The following is a 17,007-nucleotide window of genomic DNA, read 5'->3' on the forward strand; positions in this document are numbered from 1 at the left end:
TTGATTTAAAATCACGTGTTTTTGTTCCATATACGTATGTCATTTGAAGTCGATTGACTTAAAAGTTTTTTGTTTCTTTCCCAGAAAAGGAATGGAAGTTTCGATACCTTGGAAAAAGCTATAGTGTTTTCTTTTTTATTTCCAAGAAGAAGATCATTCTATTTCCTTTTTTATTATTTCTAGCGCAGTTTCTGGGCGGACTCGAACCATCGCTGTTATATACACAGTATCCTTATCCCCTAAGCCACAAGAACTGTTGATTTCAAGTTTTCCGATTCAAAATTGTTTGTTCTTTTTCTTAACACGTTTGTCATTTGAAGTTGCTTGACTTATAGTGTTTTGTTTCATTCCCAGGAAATGAATGGAAGTTACAATACCTTGGAAAGAGCTATGTTTTTTCTTCCAGGAACAAGAAAGATCTTCTTCCTACGAATTGTTAGTTAGCTCACGTCTTGGGCGGATTTGAACCACTGATCTCCTGTTTACTAGACAGGCGCTTTAACCGCTAAGCCACAAGACCTCTTGCTTCTAGTTTTTTTTTATTTAAAATCTCCTGTTTACTAGACAGGCGCTTTAACCGCTAAGCCACAAGACCTGTTGCTTCTAGTTTTTTTGATTTAAAATCTCCTGTTTACTAGACAGGCACTTTAACCGCTAAGCCACAAGACCTGTTCATTTTCGTTTTTTTTTAATTTAAAATCACGTGTTTTTGTTCCATATACGTATGTCATTTGAAGTCGATTGACTTAAAAGTTTTTTGTTTCTTTCCCAGAAAAGGAATGGAAGTTTCGATACCTTGGAAAAAGCTATAGTGTTTTCTTTTTTATTTCCAAGAATAAGATCATTCTATTTCCTTTTTTATTATTTCTAGCGCAGTTTCTGGGCGGACTCGAACCATCGCTGTTATATACACAGTATCCTTATCCCCTAAGCCACAAGAACTGTTGATTTCAAGTTTTCCGATTCAAAATTGTTTGTTCTTTTTTTTTAACACGTTTGTCATTTGAAGTTGCTTGACCTATAGTTTTTTGTTTCATTTCCAGAAAATGAATGGAAGTTTAAATACCTTGGAAAAAGCTATAATTTTTCTTCAGGAACAAGATGGATCTTCATCCTAAGAATTGTTAGTTAGCTCAGGTCTTGGGCGGATTTGAACCAACAATCTCCTGTTTACTAGACAGGCGCTTTAAGCGCTAAGCCACAAACCTGTTGCTTCTAGTTTTTTTGATTTAAAATCATGTGTTTTTGTTCCATATAGGTATGTCATTTGAAGTCGATTGACTTAAAATTTTTTTGTTTCTTTCCCAGAAGAGGAATGGAAGTTTCGAAACCTTTGAAAAAGCTATAGTGTTTTCTTTTTTCTTTCCAAGAAAAAGATCATTCTATTTCCTTTTTTTTAAATTTCTAGCTCAGTTTCTGGGCGGATTCTAACCATCGCTGTTATATACACAGTATCCTTCCCCCCTAAGCCACAAGAATTGTTTGTTTCACGTTTTACGATTCAAAATTGTTTGTTCTTTTTCTTAGCACGTTTGTCATTTGAAGTTGCTTGACTTATAGTTTTTTGTTTCATTCCCAGAAAAATAATGGAAGTTTCAATACCTTGGAAAAAACTATATTTTTTCTTCCAGGAACAAGATGGCTCTTCATCCTACGAAGTGTTAATTAGCTCAGGTCTTGGGCGGATTTGAACCACCGATCTCCTGTTGACTAGACAGGTGCTTTAACCGCTAAAACACAAGACCTGTTGCTTCCAGTTTTTTTTAATTTAAAATCATGTGTCTTTGTTCCATATAGGTATGTCATTTGAAGTCGATTGACTTCAAATTTTTTGTTTCTTTCTCAGAAAAGGAATGGAAGTTTCGATACCTTGGAGAAAGCTATATTGTTTTCTTTTTCTTTCCAAGAATAAGATGATTCTATTTCACTTTCTTTATTTCTAGCGAAGTTTGTGGTCGGATTCGAACCATCAACCTCCTGTTATATTCACTGGATCCTTATCCCCTAGGCCACTAAAACTGTTTTCTTCACATTTTCCGGTTCAAAATTAATTGCTCTTTTTCTTAACACGTTTGTCATTTGAAGTTGCTTGACTTATAGTTTTTTGTTTCATTCCCAGAAAATGAATGGAAGTTTCAATACGTTGGAACAAGCTATATTTTTTCTTCCAGGAAAAAGAAGGATCTTCATCCTACGAATTGTTAGTTAGCTCAGTTCTTGGGCGGATTTGAACCACCGATCTCCTGTTTACTAGACAGGCGCTTTAACCGCTAAGCCACAAGAGCTGTTACTTTTAGTTTTTTTGGTGTTTGAATCTATTTCCTTTTTTTACTTCTAGCGCAGTTTCTGGGCGCATTCGAACCATCGACCTCCTGCTATGTACATATGATCCTTATCCCCTAAGCCACTAGAATTGTTGATTTCATGTTTTCCGATTCAAAATTGTTTGTTCTTTTTCTTAACACGTTTGTCATTTGAAGTTGCTTGACTTATAGTTTTTGTTTCCTCCCAGAAAATGAATGGAAGTTTCAATACCTTGGAAATAGTTTGATTTTTTCTTCCAGGAACAAGATGGATCTTCAACCTGCGAATTTTTAGTTAGCCCAGTCCTTGGGTTGATTAGAAACACCGATCTCCTGTTTACTAGACAGGTGCTTTAACCGCTAAGCCACAAGACATATTGTTTTAAGTTTTTATGATTTAAAATCATGTGTTTTTGTTCCATATAGGTATGTCATTTGAAGTCGATTGACTTAAAAAAATTTTCTTTCTTTCCCAGAAAAGGAATGGAAGTTTCGATACCTTGGAAAAAGCTATATTGTTTTCTTTTTTCTTTCCAAGAATAAGATGATTCTATTTCCTTTTTTATTTATTTCTAGAGCAGTTTCTTGGCGGATTCGAACCACCGACCTCCTGTTATATACACAGGATCCTTATCCCCTAAGCCACTAAAATTGTTGGTTTCATGTTTTCCGATTCAAAATTGTTTGTTCTTTATCTTAACACGTTTGTCATTTGAAGTTGCTTGACTTATAGTTTTTGTTTCCTTCCCAGAAAATGAATGGAAGTTTCAATACCTTGGAAATAGTTTGATTTTTTCTTCCAGGAACAAGATGAATCTTCATCCTACAATTTGTTAGTTAGCTCAGGCCTTGGGCGGATTTAAACCACCCATCTCCTGTTTACTAGACAAGCGCTTTAACCGCTAAGCCACAAGACCTGTTCATTTTAGTATTTTTGATTTAAAATCATGTGTTTTTATTCCATATAGGTATGTCATTTGAAGTCGATTGACTTTAAAAATTTTGTTTCTTTCTCAGAAAAGGAATGGAAGTTTCGATACCTTGGAGAAAGCTATATTGTTTTCTTTTTCTTTCCAAGAATAAGATGATTCTATTTTTTTAAATTTCTAGCGCAGTTTCTGGGTGGACTCGAACCACCGACCTCCTCTTATATACACAGGATCCTTATACCCTAAGCCAATAGAATTATTGGTTTCAGGTTTCCGATTCAAAATTGTTTGTTCTTTTTCTTAACACGTTTGTCATTTGAAGTTGCTTGACTTACAGTTTTTTGTTTAATTCCCAGAAAATGAATGGCAGTTTCAATACCTTGGAAAAAGCTATATGTTTTCTTTTTTCTTTCCAAGAAAAAGATGATTCTATTTCCTTTTTTTTTATTATTTATAGAGCAGTTTCTCGGCGGATTCGAACGACCGACCTCCTGTTATATACACCGGATTCTTATCCCCTAAGCCACTAGAATTTTTTGTTTCACGGTTTCCGATTCAAAATTGTTTGTTCTTTTTTTAACAAGTTTGTCATTTGAAATTGCTTGACTTATAGTTTTTTGTTTCATTCCCAGAAAATGAATGGAAGCTACAACACCTTGGAACAAGCTCTATGTTTTCTTCCAGGAACAAGATGGATCTTCATCGTACGAATTGTTAGTTAGCTCAGGTCTTGGGCGGATTTGAACCACCCACCTCCTGTTTACTAGACAGGCTCTTTGATCGCTAAGCCACAAGACCTGTTCTTTTCAGTTTTTTAGATTTAAAATTATGTGTTTTTGTTCCATATAGGTGTCATTTGAAGTCGATTGACTCCAAATTTTTTGTTTCTTTCTCAGAAAAGGAATGGAAGTTTCGATACCTTGGAGAACGCTATATTGTTTTCTTTTTCTTTCCAAGAATAAGATGATTATATTTCCTTTTTTGTTTCTAGCGCAGTTTGTGGGAGGATTCGAAACATCGACCTCCAGTTATATTCACTGGATCCTTATCCCCTAGGCCACTAGAACTTTCGTCTTCACGTTTTCCGATTCAAAATTGTTTGTTCTTTTTCTTAACACGTTTGTCATTTGAAGTTGCTTGACTTATAGTTTTTTGTTTCCTTCCCAGAAAATGAATGGAAGTTTCAATACCTTGGAAGAAGCTATACTGTTTTCTTTTTTCTTTCCAAGAATAAGATGATTCTATTTCCTTTTTTTTTAAAACTTCTAGCGCAGTTTCTGCGCGGATTCGAACCATCGACCTCCTAATATATACACAGGATACTTATCCCCTAAGCCACTAGAAAAGTTGGTATCACGGTTTCCGATTCAAAAATGTTTGTTCTTTTTCTTAACACATTTGTCATTTGAAATTGCTTGACTTATAGAATTTTGTTTCATTCCCAGAAAATGAATGGAAGTTTCAATAGCTTGGAAGAAGCTATACTGTTTTCTTTTTTCTTTCCAAGAATAAGATGATTCTATTTCCTTTTTTTTTAAAACTTCTAGCGCAGTTTCTGCGCGGATTCGAAACATCGACCTCCTGTTGAATACACATGATCCTTATCCCCTAAGGCACTAGAATTTTTGGTGTCATGTTTTCCGATTCAAAATTGTTTGTTCTTTTTTTTAACACGTTTGTCATTTGAAGTTGCTTGACTTATAGTGTTTTGTTTCATTCCCAGGAAATGAATGGAAGTTACAATACCTAGGAAAGAGCTATGTTTTTTCTTCCAGGAACAAGAAAGATCTTCTTCCTACGAATTGTTAGTTAGCTCACGTCTTGGGCGGATTTGAACCACCGATCTCCTGTTTACTCGACAGGCGCTTTAACCGCTAAGCCACAAGACCTGTTCCTTTTAGATTTTTGATTTAGAATCATGTGTTTTGTTCCATATAGGTATGTCATTTGGAGTCGATTCTCAGAAAAGGAATGGAAGTTTCGATACCTTGTAGAAAGCTTTATTGTTTTCTTTTTCTTTCCAAGAATAGGATGATTCTATTTACTTTTCTTTATTTCTAGCGAAGTTTTTGAGCGAATTCGAACCATCGACCTCCTGTTATATTCACTGGATCCTTATCCCCTACGCGACTAGAACTGATTTCTTCACGTTTTCCGATTCAAAATTAATTGTTCTTTTTCTTAACACGTTTGTCATTTGAAGTTGCTTGACTTATAGTTTTTTGTTCAATTCCCAGAAAATGAACAAAAATTACAATACCTTGGAACAATCTATATTTTTTCTTCCAGGAATAAGATGGATCTTCATCCTACCAAATGTTAGTTAGCTCAGGTCTTGGGCGGATTTGAACCACCGATCTCCTGTTTACTAGACAGGCGCTTTAACCGCTAAGCCACAAGACCTGTTGCTTCTAGTTTTTTTGATTTAAAATGATGTGTTTTTGTTCCATATAGGTATGTCATTTGAAGTCGATTGACCTAAAAAAATTTTGTTTCTTTCCCAGAAAAGGAATGGAAGTTTCGATACCTTGGAGAACGCTATATTGTTTTCTTTTTCTTTCCAAGAATAAGATGATTATATTTCCTTTTTTTTTTCTAGCGCAGTTTGTGGGAGGATTCGAAACATCGACCTCCTGTTATATTCACTGGATCCTTATCCCCTAGGCCACTAGAACTTTCGTCTTCACGTTTTCCGATTCAAAATTGTTTGTTCTTTTTCTTAACACGTTTGTCATTTGATGTTGCTTGACTTATAGTTTTTTGTTTCCTTCCCAGAAAATGAATGGAAGTTTCAATACCTTGGAAGAAGCTATACTGTTTTCTTTTTTCTTTCCAAGAATAAGATGATTCTATTTCTTTTTTTTTAAATTTCTAGCCCAGTTTTCGGGGCGTATTCGAACCACCGACCTCCTAATATATACACAGGATACTTATCCCCTAAGCCACTAAAAAAGTTGGTATCACGGTTTCCGATTCAAAAAAGTTTGTTCTTTTTCTTAACACATTTGTCATTTGAAATTGCTTGACTTATAGAATTTTGTTTCATTCCCAGAAAATGAATGGAAGTTTCAATACCTTGGAAGAAGCTATACTGTTTTCTTTTTTCTTTCCAAGAATAAGATGATTCTATTTCCTTTTTTTAAAAAACTTCTAGCGCAGTTTCTGCGCGGATTCGAACCATCGACCTCCTGTTGAATACACATGATCCTTATCCCCTAAGGCACTAGAATTTTTGGGGTCATGTTTTCCGATTCAAAATTGTTTGTTCTTTTTCTTAACACGTTTGTCATTTGAAGTTGCTTGACTTATAGTGTTTTGTTTCATTCCCAGGAAATGCATGGAAGTTACAATACCTTGGAAAGAGCTATGTTTTTTCTTCCAGGAACAAAAAAGATCTTCTTCCTACGAATTAATAGTTAGCTCACGTCTTGGGCGGATTTGAACCACCGATCTCCTGTTTACTCGACAGGCGCTTTAACCGCTAAGCCACAAGAACTGTTTCTTTTAGATTTTTGATTTAGAATCATGTGTTTTGTTCCATATAGGTATGTCATTTGGAGTCGATTCTCAGAAAAGGAATGGAAGTTTCGATACCTTGTAGAAAGCTTTATTGTTTTCTTTTTCTTTCCAAGAATAGGATGATTCTATTTACTTTTCTTTATTTCTAGCGAAGTTTGTGAGCGAATTCGAACCATCGACCTCCTGTTATATTCACTGGATCCTTATCCCCTAGGCGACTAGAACTGATTTCTTCATGTTTTCCGATTCAAAATTAATTGTTCTTTTTCTTAACACGTTTGTCATTTGAAGTTGCTTGACTTATAGTTTTTTGTTCAATTCCCAGAAAATGAACGAAAATTACAATACCTTGGAACAATCTATATTTTTTCTTCCAGGAATAAGATGGATCTTCATCCTACCAAATGTTAGTTAGCTCAGGTCTTGGGCGGATTTGAACCACCGATCTCCTGTTTACTAGATAGGCGCTTTAACCGCTAAGCCACAAGACCTGTTGCTTTTAGTTTTTTTGATTTAAAATGATGTGTTTTTGTTCCATATAGGTATGTCATTTGAAGTCGATTGACCTAAAAAAATTTTGTTTCTTTCCCAGAAAAGGAATGGAAGTTTCAAAACCTTGGAAAAAGCTATTGTGTTTTCTTTTTTCTTTCCAAGAATAAAATCATTCTTTTTCCTTTTTTTTATTTTCTAGCGCAGTTTCTGGGCGGCTTCGAACCATCGCTGTTATATACACAGTATCCTTATCCCCTAAGAACTGTTGGTTTCAAGTTTCCGATTCAAAATTGTTTGTTCTTTTTCTTAAAGCGTTCGTCATTTGAAGTTGCTTGACTTATAGTTTTTTGTTTCATTCCCAGAAAATGAATGGAAGTTTTAATACCTTGGAAAAAGCTATATTTTTTCTTCAGGAACAAGATGGATTTTCGGCCTACGAATTGTTAGTTAGCTCAGGTCTTGGGCGGATTTGAACCATCGATATCCTGTTTACTAGACAGGCGCTTTAACCGCTTAGCCACAAGACCTGTTGCTTCTAGTTTTTTTGATTTAAAATAATGTGTTTTTGTTCCATATAGGTATGTCATTTGAAGTCGATTGACTTAAAATTTTTTTGTTTCTTTCCCAGAAAAGCAATGGAAGTTTCGATACCTTGGAAAAAGCTATTGTGTTTTCTTTTTTCTTTCCAAGAATAAGATCAATCTATTTTTTTTAATTTCTAGCGCAGTTTCTGGGCGGATTCGAACCACCGACCTCCTGTTATATACACAGGATCCTTATCCCCTAAGCCACTAGAATTGTTGGTTTCACGGTTTCCGATTCAAAATTGTTTGTTCTTTTTCTTAACACGTTTTTCATTTGAAATTGCTTGACGTATAGTTTTTTGTTTCGTTCCCAGAAAATGAATGGAAGTTACACTACCTTGGAACAAGCTATATTTTCCGTCCAGGAACAAGATGAATCTTCATCCTACGAATTGTTAGTTAGCTCAGGTCTTGGGCGGATTTGAACCATCGATATCCTGTTTACTAGACAGGCGCTTTAACCGCTTAGCCACAAGACCTGTTGCTTCTAGTTTTTTTGATTTAAAATAATGTGTTTTTGTTCCATATAGGTAAGTCATTTGAAGTCGATTGACTTAAAAAAATTTTGTTTCTTACCCAGAAAAGGAATGGAAGTTGTTTCGATACCTTGGAAAAAGCTATTGTGTTTTCTTTTTTCTTTCCAAGAATAAGATCATTCTATTTTTTTTAATTTCTAGCACAGTTTCTGGGCGGATTCGAACCACCGACCTCCTGTTATATACACAGTATCCTTATCCCCTAAGCCACAAGAATTGTTGGTTTCAAGTTTTCCGATTCAAAATTGTGTGTTCTTTTTCTTAACACGTTTGTCATTTGAAGTTCCTTGACTTATAGTTTTTTTGTTTCATTCCCAGAAAATGAATGGAAGTTTCAATACCTTGGAAAAAGCTTTATTTTTTCTTCAGGAACAATATGGATCTTCGTCCTACGAATTGTTAGTTAGCTCAGTTCTTGGGAGGATTTGAACCAACGATCTCCTATTTACTAGACAGGCGCCTTAACCGCTTAGCCACAAGACCTGTTGCTTCTAGTTTTTTTGATTTAAAATAATGTGTTTTTGTTCCATATAGGTATGTCATTTGAAGTCGATTGACTTAAAATTTTTTTGTTTCTTTCCCAGAAAAGGAATGGAAGTTTCGATACCTTGGAAAAAGCTATTGTGTTTTCTTTTTTCTTTCCAAGAATAAGATCATTCTATTTTTTTTAATTTCTAGCGCAGTTTCTGGGCGGATTCGAACCACCGACCTCCTGTTATATACACAGGATCCTTATCCCCTAAGCCACTAGAATTGTTGGTTTCACGGTTTCCGATTCAAAATTGTTTGTTCTTTTTCTTAACACGTTTGTCATTTGAAATTGCTTGACTTATAGTTTTTTGTTTCGTTCCCAGAAAATGAATGGAAGTTACACCACCTTGGAACAAGCTATATTTTTTCGTCCAGGAACAAGATGAATCTTCATCCTACGAATTGTTAGTTAGCTCAGGTCTTGAGCGGATTTGAATTAACGATCTCCAGTTTACTAGACAAGCGCTTTAACCGCTAATCCACAAGACCTGTTGCTTCTAGTTTTTTTTATTTAAAATAATGTGTTTTTGTTCCATATAGGTATGTCATTTGAAGTCGATTGACTTAAAATTTTTTTGTTTCTTTCCCAGAAAAGGAATGGAAGTTTCGATACCTTGGAAAAAGCTATTGTGTTTTCTTTTTTCTTTCCAAGAACAAGATCATTCTATTTTTTTTAAATTTCTAGCGCAGTTTCTGGGCGGATTCGAACCACCGACCTCCTGTTATATACACAGGATCCGTATCCCCTAAGCCACTAGAATTGTTGGTTTTACGGTTTCCGATTCAAAATTGTTTGTTCTTTTTCTTAACACGTTTGTCATTTGAAATTGCTTGACTTATAGTTTTTTGTTTCGTTCCCAGAAAATGAATGGAAGTTACACACTACCTTGGAACAAGCTATATTTTTTCGTCCAGGAACAAGATGAATCTTCATCCTACGAATTGTTAGTTAGCTCAGGTCTTGGGCGGAATTGAACCAACGATCTCCTGTTTACTAGAAAAGCGCTTTAACCGCTAATCCACAAGACCGGTTGCTTCTAGTTTTTTTGATTTAAAATAATGTGTTTTTGTTCCATATAGGTATGTCATTTGACGTCGATTGACTTAAAATTTTTTTGTTTCTTTCCCAGAAAAGGAATGGAAGTTTCGATACCTTGGAAAAAGCTATTGTGTTTCCTTTTTTCTTTCCAAGAATAAGATCATTCTATTTTTTTTTAAATTTCTAGCGCAGTTTCTGGGCGGATTGGAACCACCGTCCTCCTGTTATATACACAGTATCCTTATCCCCTAAGCCACAAGAATTGTTGATTTCAAGTTTTCCGGTTCAAAATTGTTTGTTCTTTTTCTTAACACGTTTGTCATTTGAAATTGCTTGACTTATAGTTTTTTGTTTCGTTCCCAGAAAATGAATGGAAGTTACACCACCTTGGAACAAGCTATATTTTTTCGTCCAGGAACAAGAAGGATCTTCATCCTACGAATTGTTAGTTAGCTCAGGTCTTGCGCGGATTTGAACCACCGATCTCCTATTTACTAGACAGGCGCTTTAACCGCTAAGCCACAAGACCTGTTCCTTTTAGTTTTTTTGATTTAAAATCATGTGTTTTGTTCCATATAGGTATGTCATTTGAAGTCGATTGACCTAAAAAACTTTTGTTTCTTTCTCAGAAAAGGAATGGAAGTTTCGATACCTTGGAGAAAGCTATATTGTTTTTTATTTTTCTTTCCAAAAGATGATTCTATTTACTTTTCCTTATTTCTAGCGAAGTTTGTGAGCGAATTCGAACCATCGACCTCCTGTTATATTCACTGGATCCTTATCCCCTAGGCGACTAGAACTGTTTTCTTCACGTTTTCCGATTCAAAATTAATTGTTCTTTTTCTTAACACGTTTGTCATTTGAAGTTGCTTGACTTATAGTTTTTTGTTTAATTCCCAGAAAATGAACGAAAGTTACAATACCTTGGAACAAGCTATAGTTTTTCTTCCAGGAACAAGATGGATCTTCATCCTACCAAATGTTAGTTAGCTCAGGTCTTGGGCGGATTTGAACCACCGATCTCCTGTTTACTAGACAGGCGCTTTAACCGCTAAGCCACAAGACCTGTTCCTTTTAGATTTTTGATTTAGAATCATGTGTTTTGTTCCATATAGGTATGTCATTTGGAGTCGATTCTCAGAAAAGGAATGGAAGTTTCGATACCTTGGAAAAAGCTATTGTGTTTCCTTTTTTCTTTCCAAGAATAAGATCATTCTATTTTTTTTTAAATTTCTAGCGCAGTTTCTGGGCGGATTGGAACCACCGTCCTCCTGTTATATACACAGTATCCTTATCCCCTAAGCCACAAGAATTGTTGATTTCAAGTTTTCCGGTTCAAAATTGTTTGTTCTTTTTCTTAACACGTTTGTCATTTGAAATTGCTTGACTTATAGTTTTTTGTTTCGTTCCCAGAAAATGAATGGAAGTTACACCACCTTGGAACAAGCTATATTTTTTCGTCCAGGAACAAGAAGGATCTTCATCCTACGAATTGTTAGTTAGCTCAGGTCTTGCGCGGATTTGAACCACCGATCTCCTATTTACTAGACAGGCGCTTTAACCGCTAAGCCACAAGACCTGTTCCTTTTAGTTTTTTTGATTTAAAATCATGTGTTTTGTTCCATATAGGTATGTCATTTGAAGTCGATTGACCTAAAAAACTTTTGTTTCTTTCTCAGAAAAGGAATGGAAGTTTCGATACCTTGGAGAAAGCTATATTGTTTTTTATTTTTCTTTCCAAAAGATGATTCTATTTACTTTTCCTTATTTCTAGCGAAGTTTGTGAGCGAATTCGAACCATCGACCTCCTGTTATATTCACTGGATCCTTATCCCCTAGGCGACTAGAACTGTTTTCTTCACGTTTTCCGATTCAAAATTAATTGTTCTTTTTCTTAACACGTTTGTCATTTGAAGTTGCTTGACTTATAGTTTTTTGTTTAATTCCCAGAAAATGAACGAAAGTTACAATACCTTGGAACAAGCTATAGTTTTTCTTCCAGGAACAAGATGGATCTTCATCCTACCAAATGTTAGTTAGCTCAGGTCTTGGGCGGATTTGAACCACCGATCTCCTGTTTACTAGACAGGCGCTTTAACCGCTAAGCCACAAGACCTGTTCCTTTTAGATTTTTGATTTAGAATCATGTGTTTTGTTCCATATAGGTATGTCATTTGGAGTCGATTCTCAGAAAAGGAATGGAAGTTTCGATACCTTGGAAAAAGCTATTGTGTTTCCTTTTTTCTTTCCAAGAATAAGATCATTCTATTTTTTTTAAAATTTCTAGCGCAGTTTCTGGGCGGATTCGAACCACCGTCCTCCTGTTATATACACAGTATCCTTATCCCCTAAGCCACAAGAATTGTTGATTTCAAGTTTTCCGATTCAAAATTGTTTGTTCTTTTTCTTAACACGTTTGTCATTTGAAATTGCTTGACTTATAGTTTTTTGTTTCGTTCCCAGAAAATGAATGGAAGTTACACCACCTTGGAACAAGCTATATTTTTTCGTCCAGGAACAAGAAGGATCTTCATCCTACGAATTGTTAGTTAGCTCAGGTCTTGCGCGGATTTGAACCACCGATCTCCTATTTACTAGACAGGCGCTTTAACCGCTAAGCCACAAGACCTGTTCCTTTTAGTTTTTTTGATTTAAAATCATGTGTTTTGTTCCATATAGGTATGTCATTTGAAGTCGATTGACCTAAAAAACTTTCGTTTCTTTCTCAGAAAAGGAATGGAAGTTTCGATACCTTGGAGAAAGCTATATTGTTTTTTATTTTTCTTTCCAAAAGATGATTCTATTTACTTTTCTTTATTTCTAGCGAAGTTTGTGAGCGAATTCGAACCATCGACCTCCTGTTATATTCACTGGATCCTTATCCCCTAGGCGGTTAGAACTGTTTTCTTCACGTTTTCCGATTCAAATTTAATTGTTCTTTTTCTTAACACGTTTGTCATTTGAAGTTGCTTGACTTATAGTTTTTTGTTTAATTCCCAGAAAATGAACGAAAGTTACAATACCTTGGAACAAGCTATAGTTTTTCTTCCAGGAACAAGATGGATCTTCATCCTACCAAATGTTAGTTAGCTCAGGTCTTGGGCGGATTTGAACCACCGATCTCCTGTTTACTAGACAGGCGCTTTAACCGCTAAGCCACAAGACCTGTTGCTTCTGTTTTTTTTGATTTAAAATAATGTGTTTTTGTTCCATATAGGTATGTCATTTGATGTCGATTGACCTAAAAAATTTTTGTTTCTTTCCCAGAAAAGGAACGGAAGTTTCGATACCTTGGAAAAAGCTATAGTGTTTTCTTTTTTTTCCAAGAATAAAATCATTGTATTTCTTTTTTTTTAATTTCTAGCGCAGTTTCTGGGCGGCTTCGAACCATCGCTGTTATATACACAGAATCCTTATCCCCTAAGCCACAAGAACTGTTGGTTTCAAGTTTCCGATTCAAAATTGTTTGTTCTTTTTCTTAAAACGTTCGTCATTTGAAGTTGCTTGACTTATAGTTTTTTGTTTAATTCCCAGAAAATGAACGAAAGTTACAATACCTTGGAAAAAGCTATATTCTTTCTTCAGGAACAAGATGAATCTTCGTCCTACGCATTGTTAGTTAGCTCAGGTCTTGGGCGGATTTGAACCAACGATCTCCTGTTTACTAGACAGGCACTTTAACCGCTAAGCCACAAGACCTGTTGCTTCAAGTTTTTTTGATTTAAAAGAATGTGTTTTTGTTCCATATAGGTATGTCATTTGAAGTCGATTGACTTAAAATTTTTTTGTTTCTTTCCCAGAAAAAGGAATGAAGGTTTCGATACCTTGGAAAAAGCTATTGTGTTTTCTTTTTTCTTTCCAAGAATAAGATCATTCTATTTTTTTTTAAATTTCTAGCGCAGTTTCAGGGCGGATTCGAACCATCGCTGTTACATACACAGAATTCTTATCCCCTAAGCCACAAAAATTGTTGGTTTCAAGTTTTCCGATTCAAAATTGTTTGTTCTTTTTCTTAACACGTTTGTCATTTGAAGTTGCTTGACTTAAAAATTTTTTGTTTCTTTCCCAGAAAAGGAATGGAAGTTTCGATACCTTGGAAAAAGCTATTGTGTTTTCTTTTTTCTTTCCAAGAATAAGATCATTTCATTTTTTTTTTATTTCTAGCGCAGTTTCTGGGCAGATTCGAACCATCGCTGTTATATAAAAGGTATCCTTATCCCCTAAGCCACAAAAATTGTTGGTTTCAAGTTTTCCGATTCAAAATTGTTTGTTCTTTTTCTTAACACGTTTGTCATTTGAAGTTGCTTGACTTATAGTTTTTTGTTTAATTCCCAGAAAATGAACAGAAGTTACAATACCTTGGAACAAGCTCTATTTTTTTTTCCAGGAACAAGATGGATCTTCACACCACTAAATGTTAGTTAGCTCAGGTCTTGGGCGGACTTGAACCACCGCTGTCCTATTTACTAGACAGGCGCTTTAACCGCTAAGCCACAAGACCTGTTGCTTCTAGTTTTTTTGATTTAAAATCATGTGTTTTTGTTCCATATAGGTATGTCATTTGAAGTCGATTGACCTAAAAAAATTTTGTTTCTTTCCCAGAAAAGGAATGGAAGTTTCGATACCTTGGAAAAAACTATAGTGTTTTCTTTTTTCTTTCCAAGAATAAGATCATTCTATTTCCTTTTTTAAAAATTTCTAGCGCAGTTTCTGGGCGGCTTCGAACCATCGCTGTTATATACACAGTATCCTTATCCCCTAAGCCACAAGAACTGTTGGTTTCAAGTTTTCCGATTCAAAATAGTTTGTTCTTTTTCTTAACACGTTCGTCATTTGAAGTTGCTTGACTTAAAGTTTTTTGTTTCATTCCCAGAAAATGAATGGAAGTTTCAATACCTTGGAAAATGCTAGATTTTTTCTCCAGGAACAAGATGGATCTTCGTCCCACGAATTCTTAGTCAGCTCAGGTCTTGGGCGGATTTGAACCACCGATCTCCTGTTTAATAGACAGGCGCTTTTACCGCTAAGCCACAAGACATGTTGATTTTGGTTTTTATGATTTAAAAATATGTGTTTTTGTTCCAAATAGGTATGTCATTTGAAGTCGATTGACTTAAAAAATTTTGTTTCTTTCCCAGAAAAGGAATGGAAGTTTCGATACCTTGGAAAAAACTATAGTGTTTTCTTTTTTCTTTCCAAGAATAAGATCATTCTATTTCCTTTTTTAAAAATTTCTAGCGCAGTTTCTGGGCGGCTTCGAACCATCGCTGTTATATACACAGTATCCTTATCCCCTAAGCCACAAGAACTGTTGGTTTCAAGTTTTCCGATTCAAAATAGTTTGTTCTTTTTCTTAACACGTTCGTCATTTGAATTTGCTTGACTTAAAGTTTTTTGTTTCATTCCCAGAAAATGAATGGAAGTTTCAATACCTTGGAAAATGCTAGATTTTTTCTCCAGGAACAAGATGGATCTTCGTCCCACGAATTGTTAGTCAGCTCAGGTCTTGGGCGGATTTGAACCACCGATCTCCTGTTTACTAGACAGGCGCTTCAACCGCTAAGCCACAAGACCTGTTGATTCTGGTTTTTTTATTTAAAATGATGAGTTTTTGTTCCATATAGGTATGTCATTTGAAGTCGATTGACCTAAAATTTTTTTGTTTCTTTCCCAGAAAAGGAATGGAAGTTTCAAAACCTTGGAAAAAGCTATAGTGTTTTCTTTTTTCTTTCCAAGAATAAGATCATTCTATTTCCTTTTTTTAAAATTTCTAGCGCAGTTTCTGGGCGGCTTCGAACCATCGCTGTTATATACACAGTATCATTATCCCCTAAGCCACAAGAACTGTTGGTTTCAAGTTTTCCGATTCAAAATTGTTTGTTCTTTTTCGTAACACGTTTGTCATTTGAAATTGCTTGACTTATAGATTTTTGTTTCATTCCCAGAAAATGAATGGAAGTTTCAATACCTTGGAAAAAACTATAGTGTTTTCTTTTTTCTTTCCAAGAATAAGATCATTCTATTTCTTTTTTTTAAAATTTCTAGCGCAGTTTCTGGGCGGCTTCGAACCATCGCTGTTATATACACAGTATCCTTATCCCCTAAGCCACAAGAACTGTTGGTTTCAAGTTTTCCGATTCAAAATATATTGTTCTTTTTCTTAACACGTTCGTCATTTGAAGTTTCTTGACTTAAAGTTTTTTGTTTCATTCCCAGAAAATGAATGGAAGTTTCAATACCTTGGAAAATGCTAGATTTTTTCTCCAGGAACAAGATGGATCTTCGTCCCACGAATTGTTAGTTAGCTCAGGTCTTGGGCGGATTTGAACCACCGATCTCCTGTTTACTAGACAGGCGCTTCAACCGCTAAGCCACAAGACCTGTTGATTCTGTTTTTTTTTTATTTAAAATGATGAGTTTTTGTTCCATATAGGTATGTCATTTGAAGTCGATTGACCTAAAAAATTTTTGTTTCTTTCCCAGAAAAGGAATGGAAGTTTCAAAACCTTGGAAAAAGCTATAGTGTTTTCTTTTTTCTTTCCAAGAATAAGATCATTCTATTTCCTTTTTTTTAAATATCTAGCGCAGTTTCTGGGCGGCTTCGAACCATCGCTGTTATATACACAGTATCATTATCCGCTAAGCCACAAGAACTGTTGGTTTCAAGTTTTCCGATTCAAAATTGTTTGTTCTTTTTCGTAACACGTTCGTCATTTGAAGTTGCTTGACTTATAGTTTTTTATTTCATTCCCAGAAAATGAATGGAAGTTTCAATACCTTGGAAAAATCTATATTTTTTCTTCAGGAACAAGATGGATCTTCGTCCTAAGAATTGTTAGTTAGCTCAGGTCTTGGGCGGATTTGAACCACCGATGTCCTATTTACTAGACAGGCGCTTTAACCGCTAAGCCACAAGACCTGTTGCTTCTAGTTTTTTTGATTTAGAATCATGTGTTTTTGTTCCATATAGGTATGTCATTTGAAGTCGATTGACCTAAAAAAATTTTGTTTCTTTCCCAGAAAAGGAATGGAAGTTTCGATACCTTGGAAAAAACTATAGTGTTTTCTTTTTTC

At 35.2% G+C, this 17,007-nt stretch overlaps 3 protein-coding genes and 21 non-coding genes across 29 annotated transcripts in view; 1 reads left to right on the forward strand and 23 right to left on the reverse strand.

Moving 5' to 3' along the window:
- Positions 1 to 17,007, reverse strand: part of LOC134840457 (adenylate kinase isoenzyme 6-like) — a 478,618-nt gene that overhangs the window by 319,228 nt on the left and 142,383 nt on the right. The gene's annotated exons all lie outside the window — the stretch shown is intronic.
- Positions 1 to 17,007, forward strand: part of LOC134840454 (calmodulin-lysine N-methyltransferase-like) — a 525,993-nt gene that overhangs the window by 262,025 nt on the left and 246,961 nt on the right. The window lies entirely within an intron of this gene.
- LOC134839350 (protocadherin Fat 1-like) overlaps positions 1 to 17,007 on the reverse strand; it is a 216,854-nt gene that overhangs the window by 147,227 nt on the left and 52,620 nt on the right. The window lies entirely within an intron of this gene.
- On the reverse strand, positions 448 to 520 carry Trnat-agu (transfer RNA threonine (anticodon AGU)). The gene has a single exon. It is a non-coding gene; the product is annotated as a tRNA-Thr (tRNA).
- Trnat-agu (transfer RNA threonine (anticodon AGU)) lies at positions 2,213 to 2,285 on the reverse strand. Its single transcript has one exon. It is a non-coding gene; the product is annotated as a tRNA-Thr (tRNA).
- Positions 3,148 to 3,220, reverse strand: Trnat-agu (transfer RNA threonine (anticodon AGU)). The gene has a single exon. It is a non-coding gene; the product is annotated as a tRNA-Thr (tRNA).
- Positions 3,958 to 4,030, reverse strand: Trnat-agu (transfer RNA threonine (anticodon AGU)). The gene has a single exon. It is a non-coding gene; the product is annotated as a tRNA-Thr (tRNA).
- Trnat-agu (transfer RNA threonine (anticodon AGU)) lies at positions 5,049 to 5,121 on the reverse strand. The gene has a single exon. It is a non-coding gene; the product is annotated as a tRNA-Thr (tRNA).
- Trnat-agu (transfer RNA threonine (anticodon AGU)) lies at positions 5,563 to 5,635 on the reverse strand. Its single transcript has one exon. It is a non-coding gene; the product is annotated as a tRNA-Thr (tRNA).
- Trnat-agu (transfer RNA threonine (anticodon AGU)) lies at positions 7,170 to 7,242 on the reverse strand. Its single transcript has one exon. It is a non-coding gene; the product is annotated as a tRNA-Thr (tRNA).
- On the reverse strand, positions 7,698 to 7,770 carry Trnat-agu (transfer RNA threonine (anticodon AGU)). The gene has a single exon. It is a non-coding gene; the product is annotated as a tRNA-Thr (tRNA).
- Positions 8,234 to 8,306, reverse strand: Trnat-agu (transfer RNA threonine (anticodon AGU)). The gene has a single exon. It is a non-coding gene; the product is annotated as a tRNA-Thr (tRNA).
- Trnat-agu (transfer RNA threonine (anticodon AGU)) lies at positions 10,390 to 10,462 on the reverse strand. Its single transcript has one exon. It is a non-coding gene; the product is annotated as a tRNA-Thr (tRNA).
- Positions 10,927 to 10,999, reverse strand: Trnat-agu (transfer RNA threonine (anticodon AGU)). The gene has a single exon. It is a non-coding gene; the product is annotated as a tRNA-Thr (tRNA).
- Positions 11,440 to 11,512, reverse strand: Trnat-agu (transfer RNA threonine (anticodon AGU)). The gene has a single exon. It is a non-coding gene; the product is annotated as a tRNA-Thr (tRNA).
- Positions 11,977 to 12,049, reverse strand: Trnat-agu (transfer RNA threonine (anticodon AGU)). Its single transcript has one exon. It is a non-coding gene; the product is annotated as a tRNA-Thr (tRNA).
- On the reverse strand, positions 12,490 to 12,562 carry Trnat-agu (transfer RNA threonine (anticodon AGU)). The gene has a single exon. It is a non-coding gene; the product is annotated as a tRNA-Thr (tRNA).
- On the reverse strand, positions 13,027 to 13,099 carry Trnat-agu (transfer RNA threonine (anticodon AGU)). The gene has a single exon. It is a non-coding gene; the product is annotated as a tRNA-Thr (tRNA).
- Trnat-agu (transfer RNA threonine (anticodon AGU)) lies at positions 13,560 to 13,632 on the reverse strand. The gene has a single exon. It is a non-coding gene; the product is annotated as a tRNA-Thr (tRNA).
- Positions 14,362 to 14,434, reverse strand: Trnat-agu (transfer RNA threonine (anticodon AGU)). Its single transcript has one exon. It is a non-coding gene; the product is annotated as a tRNA-Thr (tRNA).
- Trnan-auu (transfer RNA asparagine (anticodon AUU)) lies at positions 14,899 to 14,971 on the reverse strand. Its single transcript has one exon. It is a non-coding gene; the product is annotated as a tRNA-Asn (tRNA).
- Positions 15,435 to 15,507, reverse strand: Trnat-agu (transfer RNA threonine (anticodon AGU)). Its single transcript has one exon. It is a non-coding gene; the product is annotated as a tRNA-Thr (tRNA).
- On the reverse strand, positions 16,242 to 16,314 carry Trnat-agu (transfer RNA threonine (anticodon AGU)). Its single transcript has one exon. It is a non-coding gene; the product is annotated as a tRNA-Thr (tRNA).
- On the reverse strand, positions 16,780 to 16,852 carry Trnat-agu (transfer RNA threonine (anticodon AGU)). Its single transcript has one exon. It is a non-coding gene; the product is annotated as a tRNA-Thr (tRNA).

Source organism: Symsagittifera roscoffensis, chromosome 2 (genome assembly GCF_963678635.1).
Source record: "Symsagittifera roscoffensis chromosome 2, txSymRosc1.1, whole genome shotgun sequence".
NCBI lineage: Eukaryota > Metazoa > Xenacoelomorpha > Acoela > Convolutidae > Symsagittifera > Symsagittifera roscoffensis.